Raw genomic sequence first — 18,697 nt, forward strand, 5'->3', positions numbered from 1 at the left:
AGGTTTGATTGTGGAACCCTCTGGCCTGGGAATATGACTGAGGTTTAGTTGTGGTACCCTGTGGCCTGAGAACATGACTGGGATTTTATTTTTGAAACCTGTGTCCAGGGAACATGACTGAGGTTTGATTCTGGAACCCTGGGTCCTGGGAACATGACTGAGGTTTGAATCTGGAACCATGTGGCCTGGGAATATGACTGAGGTTTGATTCTGGAAACCATTGGCCTGGGAACATGCCTGATGTGAGATTGTGGAATCCTGTGGCTTGGGAACATGACATCGGTTTGGATTCTGGTACCCTGTTGCCTGGGAACATGAAATCGGATTGATTCTGGAAACCTGTGGCCTGGGAATATGAGTGAGGTTTGATTCTGGAACCATGTGGCCTGGGAACATGACATCTGTTTAGTTTGTGGAATACTGTACCCCGGTAACCTGACTGAGCCTTGGTTCTGGAACCCTGTGGACTGGGAACATGACTGAGGTTTTATTCTGGAATCCTGTGGCCTGGGAACATGACATCAGTGGATTCTGGAACCCTGTGGCCTGGGAACATGAGAACGGTTTGATTCTGGAACCCTATGGCCTGGGAACATGTCTGAGGTTTCATGGTGGAAACCTGTGGCTTGGCAACATGACTGAGGTTTGTTACTGGAACCCTGTTCCCTGGGAACATGACTGAGGTTTGATTCTGGACACCTTTGTGCTGGGAACATGACTGTGGTTTGATTGTGGAACCATGGGTCCTGCAAACATGACTGAGGTTTGATTCTGGAACCATGTGACCTGGGAATATGACTGCGGTTTGATTCTGGAAATCTGTGTCCTGGGAACTTGACTGAGGTTTGATGGCAGAAACCTGTGGACTGGCAACATGACTGAGGTTTGACTGTAGAACCCTGTGCCCTGGAAACATGACTGCAGCCTGGTACTGGAAACCCATGGCCTAGGAACTTGACATTGGTTTGATTCTGGAACCCTGTGGCCTGGGAACATGACTGAGGCGTGATTCTGGAAACCTGTGGCCTGGGAACATGACATCTGTTTAGATTGTGGAATACTGTGCCCTGGGAACCTGACTGAAGGCTTGGTTCTGGAATCCTGTGGACTGGGAACATGACTGAGGATTGATTCTGGGACCATGTGGCCTGGGTATATGACTGTGGTTTGATTCTGGAGGGCATTGTCCTGGGAACATGACTTATGTTAGATTGTGGAATCCTGTGGCCTGGGAACATGACATCGGTTTGGATTCTGGTACCCTGTTGCCTGGGAACATGAAATCGGTTTGATTGTGGAAACCTGTGGTCTGGCAATATGACTGAGGTTTGATGGTGGTACCCTATGGCCTGGCAACATGACTGAGGTTTAATTCTGGATGCTTGTGGCCTGGGAACATGACTGAGGCGTGATTCTGGAATCCTGGGGCCTGGGAATATGACATCTGTTTAGATTGTGGAATACTGTGCCCTGGGAACCTAACTGAGGCTTGGTTCTGGAACCCTGTGGACTGGGAACATGACTGAGGTTTTATTCTGGCACCCTGTAGACTGGGAATATAACTGAGGATTGATACTGGAACCCTGTTGCCTGGGAACATTACATCAGTGGATTCTGGAACCCTGTGGCCGGGGAACATGAGAACGGTTTGATTCTGGAACCCTGTGGCCTGGGAACATGTCTGAGGTTTGATGGTGGAAACCTGTGGCTTGGCAACATGACTGAGGTTTGTTCCTGGAACCCTGTTCCCTGGGAACATGACTGAGGTTTGATTCCGGAACCCTGTAGCCTGGGAACATAACTGAGGATTAATTCTGGAACCCTGTGGCCTGGGAACATGACATCGGTGGATTCTGGAACCCTGTGGCCTGGGAACATGACATCGGTGGATTCTGGAACCCTGTGGCCAGGGAACATGAGAACGGTTTGATTCTGGAACCCTGTGTCCTGGAAACTTGTCTGAGGTTTGATGGTGGAAACCTGTGACCAGGCAACATGACTGAGGGTTGATGGTGGAACCCTGTGGCCTGGAAAGATGACTTAGGTTTGATTGTGGAACACTCTGGCCTGGGAACATGACTGAGGCTTGCTGGTGGAACCGTGGCCTAGCAAAAGGACTGAGGTTTGATTGTGGAACCCTCTGGCCTGGGAATATGACTGAGGTTTAGTTGTGGTACCCTGTGGCCTGAGAACATGACTGGGATTTTATTTTTGAAACCTGTGTCCAGGGAACATGACTGAGGTTTGATTCTGGAACCCTGGGTCCTGGGAACATGACTGAGGTTTGAATCTGGAACCATGTGGCCTGGGAATATGACTGAGGTTTGATTCTGGAAACCATTGGCCTGGGAACATGCCTGATGTGAGATTGTGGAATCCTGTGGCTTGGGAACATGACATCGGTTTGGATTCTGGTACCCTGTTGCCTGGGAACATGAAATCGGATTGATTCTGGAAACCTGTGGCCTGGGAATATGAGTGAGGTTTGATTCTGGAACCATGTGGCCTGGGAACATGACATCTGTTTAGTTTGTGGAATACTGTGCCCCGGTAACCTGACTGAGCCTTGGTTCTGGAACCCTGTGGACTGGGAACATGACTGAGGTTTGATTCTGGAACCCTGTAGCCAGGGAACATAACTGAGGATTGATTCTGGAACCCTGTGGCCTGGGAACATGACATCGGTGGATTCTGGAACCCTGTGGCCAGGGAACATGAGAACGGTTTGATTCTGGAACCCTGTGTCCTGGAAACTTGTCTGAGGTTTGATGGTGGAAACCTCTGACCTGGCAACATGACTGAGGTTTAATTCTGGAAGACTGTGGCCAGGGAACATGATCTCGGGTTGACTCTGGAAACCTGTGTCCTGGGAACATGACTGAGGTTTGCTTCTGGAAACCTGTGGCCTGGGAACATGGCTGAGGTTTGATTGTGGAACCCCCTGGCCTGGGAACATGACTGTGGTTTGAATCTGGAACCCTGTGGCCTGGGAACATGACATCGGTTGGATTCTGGAATCCTGTGGCCTGGGAACAAGACTGAGGTTTGATTGTGCAACCCTCTGGCCTGGGAACATGACTGTGGTTTGATTCTGAAACCCTGTGGCCTGGGAAAATGACTGAGGTTTGTTTCTGGAAGCCTGTTCCCTGGGAACATGACTGAGGTTGGATTCTGGACACCTGTGTTCTGGGAAATTGAATGAGGTTTGATTGTTGAAACCTGTGCCCTGCGAACATGACTGAGGTTTGATAATGGAAACATGTGTCCTGGGAATATGACTGAGGTTTGATTCTGGAAACCTGTGGCCTGGGATAATGACTGAGGTTTCATTGTGGAAACATGTGGCCTGGGATCATGACTGAGGTTTGATGGTGGACCACTCTTGACTGGCAAAATGACTGAGGCTGGATTTTGGAACCCTGTGGCCTGGCAACATGACTGAAGCCTGATTCTGAAACCCTGTGGCCTGGGAACATGAGAAAGGTTTGATTCTGGAACCCTGTGGCTTGGGAATATGTCTGAGGTTTGATGGTGGAAACCTGTGGCCTGGCAACATGACTGAGGTTTGTTACTGGAACCCTGTTCCCTGGGAACATGAGTGAGGTTTGCTTCTGGACACCTTTGTCCTGGGAACATGACCGTGCTTTGATTGTGGAAACCTGTGGCCTGCGAACATGACTGAGGTTTGATTCTGGAACCATGTGTCATGGCAATATGACTGAGGTTTGATTCTGGAAATCTGTGGCCTGGGAACTTGACTGAGGTTTGATGGCAGAAACCTGTGGACTGGCGACATGACTGAGGTTTGATTGTAGAACCCTCTGTCCTGGAAACATGACTGCGACCTGATACTTGAAACCCATGGCCTGGGAACTTGACATTGGTTTGATTCTGGAACCCTGTGGCCAGGGAACATGACAGAGGCGTGATTCTGGAATCCTGTGGCCTGGGAACATGACATCTGTTTAGATTGTGGAATACTGTGCCATGGGAACCTGACTGAGGCTTGGTTCTGGAACCCTGTGCACTGGGAACATGACTGAGGTTTTATTCTGGAATCCTGTGGCCTGGGAACATGACATCAGTGGATTCTGGAACCCTGTGGCCTGGGAACATGAGAACGGTTTGATTCTGGAACCCTATGGCCTGGGAACATGTCTGAGGTTTCATGGTGGAAACCTGTGGCTTGGCAACATGACTGAGGTTTGTTACTGGAACCCTGTTCCCTGGGAACATGACTGAGGTTTGATTCTGGACACCTTTGTGCTGGGAACATGACTGTGGTTTGATTGTGGAACCATGGGTCCTGCAAACATGACTGAGGTTTGATTCTGGAACCATGTGACCTGGGAATATGACTGCGGTTTGATTCTGGAAATCTGTGTCCTGGGAACTTGACTGAGGTTTGATGGCAGAAACCTGTGGACTGGCAACATGACTGAGGTTTGACTGTAGAACCCTGTGCCCTGGAAACATGACTGCAGCCTGGTACTGGAAACCCATGGCCTGGGAACTTGACATTGGTTTGATTCTGGAACCCTGTGGCCTGGGAACATGACTGAGGTGTGATTCTGGAAACCTGTGGCCTGGGAACATGACATCTGTTTAGATTGTGGAATACTGTGCCCTGGGAACCTGACTGAAGGCTTGGTTCTGGAATCCTGTGGACTGGGAACATGACTGAGGATTGATTCTGGGACCATGTGGCCTGGGTATATGACTGTGGTTTGATTCTGGAGGGCATTGTCCTGGGAACATGACTGATGTTAGATTGTGGAATCCTGTGGCCTGGGAACATGACATCGGTTTGGATTCTGGTACCCTGTTGCCTGGGAACATGAAATCGGTTTGATTGTGGAAACCTGTGGTCTGGCAATATGACTGAGGTTTGATGGTGGTACCCTATGGCCTGGCAACATGACTGAGGTTTAATTCTGGATGCTTGTGGCCTGGGAACATGACTGAGGCGTGATTCTGGAATCCTGTGGCCTGGGAATATGACATCTGTTTAGATTGTGGAATACTGTGCCCTGGGAACCTAACTGAGGCTTGGTTCTGGAACCCTGTGGACTGGGAACATGACTGAGGTTTTATTCTGGAACCCTGTAGACTGGGAATATAACTGAGGATTGATACTGGAACCCTGTTGCCTGGGAACATTAAATCAGTGGATTCTGGAACCCTGTGGCCGGGGAACATGAGAACGGTTTGATTCTGGAACCCTGTGGCCTGGGAACATGTCTGAGGTTTGATGGTGGAAACCTGTGGCTTGGCAACATGACTGAGGTTTGTTCCTGGAACCCTGTTCCCTGGGAACATGACTGAGGTTTGATTCCGGAACCCTGTAGCCTGGGAACATAACTGAGGATTAATTCTGGAACCCTGTGGCCTGGGAACATGACATCGGTGGATTCTGGAACCCTGTGGCCTGGGAACATGACATCGGTGGATTCTGGAACCCTCTGGCCAGGGAACATGAGAACGGTTTGATTCTGGAACCCTGTGTCCTGGAAACTTGTCTGAGGTTTGATGGTGGAAACCTGTGACCAGGCAACATGACTGAGGGTTGATGGTGGAACCCTGTGGCCTGGAAAGATGACTTAGGTTTGATTGTGGAACACTCTGGCCTGGGAACATGACTGAGGCTTGCTGGTGGAACCGTGGCCTAGCAAAAGGACTGAGGTTTGATTGTGGAACCCTCTGGCCTGGGAATATGACTGAGGTTTAGTTGTGGTACCCTGTGGCCTGAGAACATGACTGGGATTTTATTTTTGAAACCTGTGTCCAGGGAACATGACTGAGGTTTGATTCTGGAACCCTGGGTCCTGGGAACATGACTGAGGTTTGAATCTGGAACCATGTGGCCTGGGAATATGACTGAGGTTTGATTCTGGAAACCATTGGCCTGGGAACATGCCTGATGTGAGATTGTGGAATCCTGTGGCTTGGGAACATGACATCGGTTTGGATTCTGGTACCCTGTTGCCTGGGAACATGAAATCGGATTGATTCTGGAAACCTGTGGCCTGGGAATATGAGTGAGGTTTGATTCTGGAACCATGTGGCCTGGGAACATGACATCTGTTTAGTTTGTGGAATACTGTGCCCCGGTAACCTGACTGAGCCTTGGTTCTGGAACCCTGTGGACTGGCAACATGACTGAGGTTTGATTCTGGAACCCTGTAGCCAGGGAACATAACTGAGGATTGATTCTGGAACCCTGTGGCCTGGGAACATGACATCGGTGGATTCTGGAACCCTGTGGCCAGGGAACATGAGAACGGTTTGATTCTGGAACCCTGTGTCCTGGAAACTTGTCTGAGGTTTGATGGTGGAAACCTCTGACCTGGCAACATGACTGAGGTTTAATTCTGGAAGACTGTGGCCAGGGAACATGATATCGGGTTGACTCTGGAAACCTGTGTCCTGGGAACATGACTGAGGTTTGCTTCTGGAAACCTGTGGCCTGGGAACATGGCTGAGGTTTGATTGTGGAACCCCCTGGCCTGGGAACATGACTGTGGTTTGAATCTGGAACCCTGTGGCCTGGGAACATGACATCGGTTGGATTCTGGAATCCTGTGGCCTGGGAACAAGACTGAGGTTTGATTGTGCAACCCTCTGGCCTGGGAACATGACTGTGGTTTGATTCTGAAACCCTGTGGCCTGGGAAAATGACTGAGGTTTGTTTCTGGAAGCCTGTTCCCTGGGAACATGACTGAGGTTGGATTCTGGACACCTGTGTTCTGGGAAATTGAATGAGGTTTGATTGTTGAAACCTGTGCCCTGCGAACATGACTGAGGTTTGATAATGAAAACATGTGTCCTGGGAATATGACTGAGGTTTGATTCTGGAAACCTGTGGCCTGGGATAATGACTGAGGTTTCATTGTGGAAACATGTGGCCTGGGATCATGACTGAGGTTTGATGGTGGACCACTCTTGACTGGCAAAATGACTGAGGCTGGATTTTGGAACCCTGTGGCCTGGCAACATGACTGAAGCCTGATTCTGAAACCCTGTGGCCTGGGAACATGAGAAAGGTTTGATTCTGGAACCCTGTGGCTTGGGAATATGTCTGAGGTTTGATGGTGGAAACCTGTGGCCTGGCAACATGACTGAGGTTTGTTACTGGAACCCTGTTCCCTGGGAACATGAGTGAGGTTTGCTTCTGGACACCTTTGTCCTGGGAACATGACCGTGCTTTGATTGTGGAAACCTGTGGCCTGCGAACATGACTGAGGTTTGATTCTGGAACCATGTGTCATGGGAATATGACTGAGGTTTGATTCTGGAAATCTGTGGCCTGGGAACTTGACTGAGGTTTGATGGCAGAAACCTGTGGACTGGCGACATGACTGAGGTTTGATTGTAGAACCCTCTGTCCTGGAAACATGACTGCGACCTGATACTTGAAACCCATGGCCTGGGAACTTGACATTGGTTTGATTCTGGAACCCTGTGGCCAGGGAACATGACAGAGGCGTGATTCTGGAATCCTGTGGCCTGGGAACATGACATCTGTTTAGATTGTGGAATACTGTGCCATGGGAACCTGACTGAGGCTTGGTTCTGGAACCCTGTGCACTGGGAACATGACTGAGGTTTTATTCTGGAATCCTGTGGCCTGGGAACATGACATCAGTGGATTCTGGAACCCTGTGGCCTGGGAACATGAGAACGGTTTGATTCTGGAACCCTTTGGCCTGGGAACATGTCTGAGGTTTCATGGTGGAAACCTGTGGCTTGGCAACATGACTGAGGTTTGTTACTGGAACCCTGTTCCCTGGGAACATGACTGAGGTTTGATTCTGGACACCTTTGTGCTGGGAACATGACTGTGGTTTGATTGTGGAACCATGGGTCCTGCAAACATGACTGAGGTTTGATTCTGGAACCATGTGACCTGGGAATATGACTGCGGTTTGATTCTGGAAATCTGTGTCCTGGGAACTTGACTGAGGTTTGATGGCAGAAACCTGTGGACTGGCAACATGACTGAGGTTTGACTGTAGAACCCTGTGCCCTGGAAACATGACTGCAGCCTGGTACTGGAAACCCATGGCCTAGGAACTTGACATTGGTTTGATTCTGGAACCCTGTGGCCTGGGAACATGACTGAGGCGTGATTCTGGAAACCTGTGGCCTGGGAACATGACATCTGTTTAGATTGTGGAATACTGTGCCCTGGGAACCTGACTGAAGGCTTGGTTCTGGAATCCTGTGGACTGGGAACATGACTGAGGATTGATTCTGGGACCATGTGGCCTGGGTATATGACTGTGGTTTGATTCTGGAGGGCATTGTCCTGGGAACATGACTTATGTTAGATTGTGGAATCCTGTGGCCTGGGAACATGACATCGGTTTGGATTCTGGTACCCTGTTGCCTGGGAACATGAAATCGGTTTGATTGTGGAAACCTGTGGTCTGGCAATATGACTGAGGTTTGATGGTGGTACCCTATGGCCTGGCAACATGACTGAGGTTTAATTCTGGATGCTTGTGGCCTGGGAACATGACTGAGGCGTGATTCTGGAATCCTGTGGCCTGGGAATATGACATCTGTTTAGATTGTGGAATACTGTGCCCTGGGAACCTAACTGAGGCTTGGTTCTGGAACCCTGTGGACTGGGAACATGACTGAGGTTTTATTCTGGCACCCTGTAGACTGGGAATATAACTGAGGATTGATACTGGAACCCTGTTGCCTGGGAACATTACATCAGTGGATTCTGGAACCCTGTGGCCGGGGAACATGAGAACGGTTTGATTCTGGAACCCTGTGGCCTGGGAACATGACATCGGTTGGATTCTGGAATCCTGTGGCCTGGGAACAAGACTGAGGTTTGATTGTGCAACCCTCTGGCCTGGGAACATGACTGTGGTTTGATTCTGAAACCCTGTGGCCTGGGAAAATGACTGAGGTTTGTTTCTGGAAGCCTGTTCCCTGGGAACATGACTGAGGTTGGATTCTGGACACCTGTGTTCTGGGAAATTGAATGAGGTTTGATTGTTGAAACCTGTGCCCTGCGAACATGACTGAGGTTTGATAATGGAAACATGTGTCCTGGGAATATGACTGAGGTTTGATTCTGGAAACCTGTGGCCTGGGATAATGACTGAGGTTTCATTGTGGAAACATGTGGCCTGGGATCATGACTGAGGTTTGATGGTGGACCACTCTTGACTGGCAAAATGACTGAGGCTGGATTTTGGAACCCTGTGGCCTGGCAACATGACTGAAGCCTGATTCTGAAACCCTGTGGCCTGGGAACATGAGAAAGGTTTGATTCTGGAACCCTGTGGCTTGGGAATATGTCTGAGGTTTGATGGTGGAAACCTGTGGCCTGGCAACATGACTGAGGTTTGTTACTGGAACCCTGTTCCCTGGGAACATGAGTGAGGTTTGCTTCTGGACACCTTTGTCCTGGGAACATGACCGTGCTTTGATTGTGGAAACCTGTGGCCTGCGAACATGACTGAGGTTTGATTCTGGAACCATGTGTCATGGCAATATGACTGAGGTTTGATTCTGGAAATCTGTGTCCTGGGAACTTGACTGAGGTTTGATGGCAGAAACCTGTGGACTGGCGACATGACTGAGGTTTGATTGTAGAACCCTCTGTCCTGGAAACATGACTGCGACCTGATACTTGAAACCCATGGCCTGGGAACTTGACATTGGTTTGATTCTGGAACCCTGTGGCCAGGGAACATGACAGAGGCGTGATTCTGGAATCCTGTGGCCTGGGAACATGACATCTGTTTAGATTGTGGAATACTGTGCCATGGGAACCTGACTGAGGCTTGGTTCTGGAACCCTGTGCACTGGGAACATGACTGAGGTTTTATTCTGGAATCCTGTGGCCTGGGAACATGACATCAGTGGATTCTGGAACCCTGTGGCCTGGGAACATGAGAACGGTTTGATTCTGGAACCCTATGGCCTGGGAACATGTCTGAGGTTTCATGGTGGAAACCTGTGGCTTGGCAACATGACTGAGGTTTGTTACTGGAACCCTGTTCCCTGGGAACATGACTGAGGTTTGATTCTGGACACCTTTGTGCTGGGAACATGACTGTGGTTTGATTGTGGAACCATGGGTCCTGCAAACATGACTGAGGTTTGATTCTGGAACCATGTGACCTGGGAATATGACTGCGGTTTGATTCTGGAAATCTGTGTCCTGGGAACTTGACTGAGGTTTGATGGCAGAAACCTGTGGACTGGCAACATGACTGAGGTTTGACTGTAGAACCCTGTGCCCTGGAAACATGACTGCAGCCTGGTACTGGAAACCCATGGCCTGGGAACTTGACATTGGTTTGATTCTGGAACCCTGTGGCCTGGGAACATGACTGAGGTGTGATTCTGGAAACCTGTGGCCTGGGAACATGACATCTGTTTAGATTGTGGAATACTGTGCCCTGGGAACCTGACTGAAGGCTTGGTTCTGGAATCCTGTGGACTGGGAACATGACTGAGGATTGATTCTGGGACCATGTGGCCTGGGTATATGACTGTGGTTTGATTCTGGAGGGCATTGTCCTGGGAACATGACTGATGTTAGATTGTGGAATCCTGTGGCCTGGGAACATGACATCGGTTTGGATTCTGGTACCCTGTTGCCTGGGAACATGAAATCGGTTTGATTGTGGAAACCTGTGGTCTGGCAATATGACTGAGGTTTGATGGTGGTACCCTATGGCCTGGCAACATGACTGAGGTTTAATTCTGGATGCTTGTGGCCTGGGAACATGACTGAGGCGTGATTCTGGAATCCTGTGGCCTGGGAATATGACATCTGTTTAGATTGTGGAATACTGTGCCCTGGGAACCTAACTGAGGCTTGGTTCTGGAACCCTGTGGACTGGGAACATGACTGAGGTTTTATTCTGGAACCCTGTAGACTGGGAATATAACTGAGGATTGATACTGGAACCCTGTTGCCTGGGAACATTAAATCAGTGGATTCTGGAACCCTGTGGCCGGGGAACATGAGAACGGTTTGATTCTGGAACCCTGTGGCCTGGGAACATGTCTGAGGTTTGATGGTGGAAACCTGTGGCTTGGCAACATGACTGAGGTTTGTTCCTGGAACCCTGTTCCCTGGGAACATGACTGAGGTTTGATTCCGGAACCCTGTAGCCTGGGAACATAACTGAGGATTAATTCTGGAACCCTGTGGCCTGGGAACATGACATCGGTGGATTCTGGAACCCTGTGGCCTGGGAACATGACATCGGTGGATTCTGGAACCCTCTGGCCAGGGAACATGAGAACGGTTTGATTCTGGAACCCTGTGTCCTGGAAACTTGTCTGAGGTTTGATGGTGGAAACCTGTGACCAGGCAACATGACTGAGGGTTGATGGTGGAACCCTGTGGCCTGGAAAGATGACTTAGGTTTGATTGTGGAACACTCTGGCCTGGGAACATGACTGAGGCTTGCTGGTGGAACCGTGGCCTAGCAAAAGGACTGAGGTTTGATTGTGGAACCCTCTGGCCTGGGAATATGACTGAGGTTTAGTTGTGGTACCCTGTGGCCTGAGAACATGACTGGGATTTTATTTTTGAAACCTGTGTCCAGGGAACATGACTGAGGTTTGATTCTGGAACCCTGGGTCCTGGGAACATGACTGAGGTTTGAATCTGGAACCATGTGGCCTGGGAATATGACTGAGGTTTGATTCTGGAAACCATTGGCCTGGGAACATGCCTGATGTGAGATTGTGGAATCCTGTGGCTTGGGAACATGACATCGGTTTGGATTCTGGTACCCTGTTGCCTGGGAACATGAAATCGGATTGATTCTGGAAACCTGTGGCCTGGGAATATGAGTGAGGTTTGATTCTGGAACCATGTGGCCTGGGAACATGACATCTGTTTAGTTTGTGGAATACTGTGCCCCGGTAACCTGACTGAGCCTTGGTTCTGGAACCCTGTGGACTGGCAACATGACTGAGGTTTGATTCTGGAACCCTGTAGCCAGGGAACATAACTGAGGATTGATTCTGGAACCCTGTGGCCTGGGAACATGACATCGGTGGATTCTGGAACCCTGTGGCCAGGGAACATGAGAACGGTTTGATTCTGGAACCCTGTGTCCTGGAAACTTGTCTGAGGTTTGATGGTGGAAACCTCTGACCTGGCAACATGACTGAGGTTTAATTCTGGAAGACTGTGGCCAGGGAACATGATATCGGGTTGACTCTGGAAACCTGTGTCCTGGGAACATGACTGAGGTTTGCTTCTGGAAACCTGTGGCCTGGGAACATGGCTGAGGTTTGATTGTGGAACCCCCTGGCCTGGGAACATGACTGTGGTTTGAATCTGGAACCCTGTGGCCTGGGAACATGACATCGGTTGGATTCTGGAATCCTGTGGCCTGGGAACAAGACTGAGGTTTGATTGTGCAACCCTCTGGCCTGGGAACATGACTGTGGTTTGATTCTGAAACCCTGTGGCCTGGGAAAATGACTGAGGTTTGTTTCTGGAAGCCTGTTCCCTGGGAACATGACTGAGGTTGGATTCTGGACACCTGTGTTCTGGGAAATTGAATGAGGTTTGATTGTTGAAACCTGTGCCCTGCGAACATGACTGAGGTTTGATAATGAAAACATGTGTCCTGGGAATATGACTGAGGTTTGATTCTGGAAACCTGTGGCCTGGGATAATGACTGAGGTTTCATTGTGGAAACATGTGGCCTGGGATCATGACTGAGGTTTGATGGTGGACCACTCTTGACTGGCAAAATGACTGAGGCTGGATTTTGGAACCCTGTGGCCTGGCAACATGACTGAAGCCTGATTCTGAAACCCTGTGGCCTGGGAACATGAGAAAGGTTTGATTCTGGAACCCTGTGGCTTGGGAATATGTCTGAGGTTTGATGGTGGAAACCTGTGGCCTGGCAACATGACTGAGGTTTGTTACTGGAACCCTGTTCCCTGGGAACATGAGTGAGGTTTGCTTCTGGACACCTTTGTCCTGGGAACATGACCGTGCTTTGATTGTGGAAACCTGTGGCCTGCGAACATGACTGAGGTTTGATTCTGGAACCATGTGTCATGGGAATATGACTGAGGTTTGATTCTGGAAATCTGTGGCCTGGGAACTTGACTGAGGTTTGATGGCAGAAACCTGTGGACTGGCGACATGACTGAGGTTTGATTGTAGAACCCTCTGTCCTGGAAACATGACTGCGACCTGATACTTGAAACCCATGGCCTGGGAACTTGACATTGGTTTGATTCTGGAACCCTGTGGCCAGGGAACATGACAGAGGCGTGATTCTGGAATCCTGTGGCCTGGGAACATGACATCTGTTTAGATTGTGGAATACTGTGCCATGGGAACCTGACTGAGGCTTGGTTCTGGAACCCTGTGCACTGGGAACATGACTGAGGTTTTATTCTGGAATCCTGTGGCCTGGGAACATGACATCAGTGGATTCTGGAACCCTGTGGCCTGGGAACATGAGAACGGTTTGATTCTGGAACCCTTTGGCCTGGGAACATGTCTGAGGTTTCATGGTGGAAACCTGTGGCTTGGCAACATGACTGAGGTTTGTTACTGGAACCCTGTTCCCTGGGAACATGACTGAGGTTTGATTCTGGACACCTTTGTGCTGGGAACATGACTGTGGTTTGATTGTGGAACCATGGGTCCTGCAAACATGACTGAGGTTTGATTCTGGAACCATGTGACCTGGGAATATGACTGCGGTTTGATTCTGGAAATCTGTGTCCTGGGAACTTGACTGAGGTTTGATGGCAGAAACCTGTGGACTGGCAACATGACTGAGGTTTGACTGTAGAACCCTGTGCCCTGGAAACATGACTGCAGCCTGGTACTGGAAACCCATGGCCTAGGAACTTGACATTGGTTTGATTCTGGAACCCTGTGGCCTGGGAACATGACTGAGGCGTGATTCTGGAAACCTGTGGCCTGGGAACATGACATCTGTTTAGATTGTGGAATACTGTGCCCTGGGAACCTGACTGAAGGCTTGGTTCTGGAATCCTGTGGACTGGGAACATGACTGAGGATTGATTCTGGGACCATGTGGCCTGGGTATATGACTGTGGTTTGATTCTGGAGGGCATTGTCCTGGGAACATGACTTATGTTAGATTGTGGAATCCTGTGGCCTGGGAACATGACATCGGTTTGGATTCTGGTACCCTGTTGCCTGGGAACATGAAATCGGTTTGATTGTGGAAACCTGTGGTCTGGCAATATGACTGAGGTTTGATGGTGGTACCCTATGGCCTGGCAACATGACTGAGGTTTAATTCTGGATGCTTGTGGCCTGGGAACATGACTGAGGCGTGATTCTGGAATCCTGTGGCCTGGGAATATGACATCTGTTTAGATTTTGGAATACTGTGCCCTGGGAACCTAACTGAGGCTTGGTTCTGGAACCCTGTGGACTGGGAACATGACTGAGGTTTTATTCTGGCACCCTGTAGACTGGGAATATAACTGAGGATTGATACTGGAACCCTGTTGCCTGGGAACATTAAATCAGTGGATTCTGGAACCCTGTGGCCGGGGAACATGAGAACGGTTTGATTCTGGAACCCTGTGGCCTGGGAACATGTCTGAGGTTTGATGGTGGAAACCTGTGGCTTGGCAACATGACTGAGGTTTGTTCCTGGAACCCTGTTCCCTGGGAACATGACTGAGGTTTGATTCCGGAACCCTGTAGCCTGGGAACATAACTGAGGATTAATTCTGGAACCCTGTGGCCTGGGAACATGACATCGGTGGATTCTGGAACCCTGTGGCCTGGGAACATGACATCGGTGGATTCTGGAACCCTCTGGCCAGGGAACATGAGAACGGTTTGATTCTGGAACCCTGTGTCCTGGAAACTTGTCTGAGGTTTGATGGTGGAAACCTGTGACCAGGCAACATGACTGAGGGTTCATGGTGGAACCCTGTGGCCTGGAAAGATGACTTAGGTTTGATTGTGGAACACTCTGGCCTGGGAACATGACTGAGGCTTGCTGGTGGAACCGTGGCCTAGCAAAAGGACTGAGGTTTGATTGTGGAACCCTCTGGCCTGGGAATATGACTGAGGTTTAGTTGTGGTACCCTGTGGCCTGAGAACATGACTGGGATTTTATTTTTGAAACCTGTGTCCAGGGAACATGACTGAGGTTTGATTCTGGAACCCTGGGTCCTGGGAACATGACTGAGGTTTGAATCTGGAACCATGTGGCCTGGGAATATGACTGAGGTTTGATTCTGGAAACCATTGGCCTGGGAACATGCCTGATGTGAGATTGTGGAATCCTGTGGCTTGGGAACATGACATCGGTTTGGATTCTGGTACCCTGTGGCCAGGGAACATGACAGAGGCGTGATTCTGGAACCCTGTGGCCTGGGAACATGAGAACGGTTTGATTCTGGAACCCTTTGGCCTGGGAACATGTCTGAGGTTTCATGGTGGAAACCTGTGGCTTGGCAACATGACTGAGGTTTGTTACTGGAACCCTGTTCCCTGGGAACATGACTGAGGTTTGATTCTGGACACCTTTGTGCTGGGAACATGACTGTGGTTTGATTGTGGAACCATGGGTCCTGCAAACATGACTGAGGTTTGATTCTGGAACCATGTGACCTGGGAATATGACTGCGGTTTGATTCTGGAAATCTGTGTCCTGGGAACTTGACTGAGGTTTGATGGCAGAAACCTGTGGACTGGCAACATGACTGAGGTTTGACTGTAGAACCCTGTGCCCTGGAAACATGACTGCAGCCTGGTACTGGAAACCCATGGCCTGGGAACTTGACATTGGTTTGATTCTGGAACCCTGTGGCCTGGGAACATGACTGAGGTGTGATTCTGGAAACCTGTGGCCTGGGAACATGACATCTGTTTAGATTGTGGAATACTGTGCCCTGGGAACCTGACTGAAGGCTTGGTTCTGGAATCCTGTGGACTGGGAACATGACTGAGGATTGATTCTGGGACCATGTGGCCTGGGTATATGACTGTGGTTTGATTCTGGAGGGCATTGTCCTGGGAACATGACTGATGTTAGATTGTGGAATCCTGTGGCCTGGGAACATGACATCGGTTTGGATTCTGGTACCCTGTTGCCTGGGAACATGAAATCGGTTTGATTGTGGAAACCTGTGGTCTGGCAATATGACTGAGGTTTGATGGTGGTACCCTATGGCCTGGCAACATGACTGAGGTTTAATTCTGGATGCTTGTGGCCTGGGAACATGACTGAGGCGTGATTCTGGAATCCTGTGGCCTGGGAATATGACATCTGTTTAGATTGTGGAATACTGTGCCCTGGGAACCTAACTGAGGCTTGGTTCTGGAACCCTGTGGACTGGGAACATGACTGAGGTTTTATTCTGGAACCCTGTAGACTGGGAATATAACTGAGGATTGATACTGGAACCCTGTTGCCTGGGAACATTAAATCAGTGGATTCTGGAACCCTGTGGCCGGGGAACATGAGAACGGTTTGATTCTGGAACCCTGTGGCCTGGGAACATGTCTGAGGTTTGATGGTGGAAACCTGTGGCTTGGCAACATGACTGAGGTTTGTTCCTGGAACCCTGTTCCCTGGGAACATGACTGAGGTTTGATTCCGGAACCCTGTAGCCTGGGAACATAACTGAGGATTAATTCTGGAACCCTGTGGCCTGGGAACATGACATCGGTGGATTCTGGAACCCTGTGGCCTGGGAACATGACATCGGTGGATTCTGGAACCCTCTGGCCAGGGAACATGAGAACGGTTTGATTCTGGAACCCTGTGTCCTGGAAACTTGTCTGAGGTTTGATGGTGGAAACCTGTGACCAGGCAACATGACTGAGGGTTGATGGTGGAACCCTGTGGCCTGGAAAGATGACTTAGGTTTGATTGTGGAACACTCTGGCCTGGGAACATGACTGAGGCTTGCTGGTGGAACCGTGGCCTAGCAAAAGGACTGAGGTTTGATTGTGGAACCCTCTGGCCTGGGAATATGACTGAGGTTTAGTTGTGGTACCCTGTGGCCTGAGAACATGACTGGGATTTTATTTTTGAAACCTGTGTCCAGGGAACATGACTGAGGTTTGATTCTGGAACCCTGGGTCCTGGGAACATGACTGAGGTTTGAATCTGGAACCATGTGGCCTGGGAATATGACTGAGGTTTGATTCTGGAAACCATTGGCCTGGGAACATGCCTGATGTGAGATTGTGGAATCCTGTGGCTTGGGAACATGACATCGGTTTGGATTCTGGTACCCTGTTGCCTGGGAACATGAAATCGGATTGATTCTGGAAACCTGTGGCCTGGGAATATGAGTGAGGTTTGATTCTGGAACCATGTGGCCTGGGAACATGACATCTGTTTAGTTTGTGGAATACTGTGCCCCGGTAACCTGACTGAGCCTTGGTTCTGGAACCCTGTGGACTGGCAACATGACTGAGGTTTGATTCTGGAACCCTGTAGCCAGGGAACATAACTGAGGATTGATTCTGGAACCCTGTGGCCTGGGAACATGACATCGGTGGATTCTGGAACCCTGTGGCCAGGGAACATGAGAACGGTTTGATTCTGGAACCCTGTGTCCTGGAAACTTGTCTGAGGTTTGATGGTGGAAACCTCTGACCTGGCAACATGACTGAGGTTTAATTCTGGAAGACTGTGGCCAGGGAACATGATATCGGGTTGACTCTGGAAACCTGTGTCCTGGGAACATGACTGAGGTTTGCTTCTGGAAACCTGTGGCCTGGGAACATGGCTGAGGTTTGATTGTGGAACCCCCTGGCCTGGGAACATGACTGTGGTTTGAATCTGGAACCCTGTGGCCTGGGAACATGACATCGGTTGGATTCTGGAATCCTGTGGCCTGGGAACAAGACTGAGGTTTGATTGTGCAACCCTCTGGCCTGGGAACATGACTGTGGTTTGATTCTGAAACCCTGTGGCCTGGGAAAATGACTGAGGTTTGTTTCTGGAAGCCTGTTCCCTGGGAACATGACTGAGGTTGGATTCTGGACACCTGTGTTCTGGGAAATTGAATGAGGTTTGATTGTTGAAACCTGTGCCCTGCGAACATGACTGAGGTTTGATAATGAAAACATGTGTCCTGGGAATATGACTGAGGTTTGATTCTGGAAACCTGTGGCCTGGGATAATGACTGAGGTTTCATTGTGGAAACATGTGGCCTGGGATCATGACTGAGGTTTGATGGTGGACCACTCTTGACTGGCAAAATGACTGAGGCTGGATTTTGGAACCCTGTGGCCTGGCAACATGACTGAAGCCTGATTCTGAAACCCTGTGGCCTGGGAACATGAGAAAGGTTTGATTCTGGAACCCTGTGGCTTGGGAATATGTCTGAGGTTTGATGGTGGAAACCTGTGGCCTGGCAACATGACTGAGGTTTGTTACTGGAACCCTGTTCCCTGGGAACATGAGTGAGGTTTGCTTCTGGACACCTTTGTCCTGGGAACATGACCGTGCTTTGATTGTGGAAACCTGTGGCCTGCGAACATGACTGAGGTTTGATTCTGGAACCATGTGTCATGGGAATATGACTGAGGTTTGATTCTGGAAATCTGTGGCCTGGGAACTTGACTGAGGTTTGATGGCAGAAACCTGTGGACTGGCGACATGACTGAGGTTTGATTGTAGAACCCTCTGTCCTGGAAACATGACTGCGACCTGATACTT

This window comes from Balaenoptera borealis, assembly GCF_965194805.1.
Source record: "Balaenoptera borealis genome assembly, chromosome: 19".
Taxonomy (NCBI): Eukaryota; Metazoa; Chordata; class Mammalia; order Artiodactyla; family Balaenopteridae; genus Balaenoptera; species Balaenoptera borealis.